This window comes from Sinocyclocheilus grahami, unplaced genomic scaffold (assembly GCF_001515645.1).
Source record: "Sinocyclocheilus grahami isolate Dianchi unplaced genomic scaffold, SAMN03320097.WGS_v1.1 scaffold9343.1, whole genome shotgun sequence".
NCBI lineage: Eukaryota > Metazoa > Chordata > Actinopteri > Cypriniformes > Cyprinidae > Sinocyclocheilus > Sinocyclocheilus grahami.
In genome coordinates this window covers 3,403-4,237 of record NW_015512557.1, presented here as the reverse complement: position 1 = coordinate 4,237, position 835 = coordinate 3,403, and the positions used below count along the sequence as shown (strand labels likewise).

Below are 835 nucleotides of genomic sequence, written 5' to 3'. Positions count from 1 at the left end.
TAATCCAATAAGCCAATGAATTTAGAAAGCACATGAGTGGTAATCGCATTTAAACCATGTGGATTTCTATTTGAAAAACTACATTAAAAAACAATTACTGTAAGTCATTATATAGGGCACTTTTGACAAAGACAGCAAAATAACATTACCTTTAAAGAATAAGTATTTTTAAGTATAGACCCTTGTGACAAAATACACTTGAGCATAAATTTAAAAAGATTACAATAATTCAAAAGAATATGCTTAATTTAAAAGTGCAAACTGAATGTAAGGCTTTAGGTTTAATTGCAGGTTAATTGCAATTAAATGAAAATGTAGTTTAAACTATATTAAATTAAATTAGCTAATACCTTTTAGATCCACTTTAATAGTACTTAAGTACTTATTTGTATGTAATTTCATCATTCCCTCTTTTGTCTTTTAAATATGATTAATGTATATTGTCAAATTTACTGACAAGCATTTATGGTAAACTAAAATATGCTTCATGCCATTTCAATTGAAACTTGTTTGTCATGTATTTAAATGTATTAGCAATTACACATTTGCAATGATGAAGACAGCAACTATGCAAATAGGAACACAGTTTTTATATTTCAAATTATAAATGGATTACTTTACATGTGTTTTAGTATGTTAGTCAACACATCAAAATATGTGTACTTCTTCAAAGCACAACAAAATATTAATAAAACAATGATTTAAAATGTACTTTAAAGTACAACTTTTATTTTCACATTATTACAAAGTGCACTTTTTACAATTATGATAAGAAACAGTCATGAAAGTGTACTCTTTAAAGGGGTCATATGATGCTTTTTTAAAGATCATTATT

At 25.5% G+C, this 835-nt stretch overlaps 1 protein-coding gene across 1 annotated transcript in view; it reads left to right on the top strand.

Annotated features, from left to right (window-relative positions):
* LOC107578223 (ATP-dependent 6-phosphofructokinase, platelet type-like) overlaps positions 1-835 on the top strand; it is a gene marked incomplete at its 3' end in the record, with an annotated part of 6,870 nt that overhangs the window by 2,637 nt on the left and 3,398 nt on the right. The gene's annotated exons all lie outside the window — the stretch shown is intronic.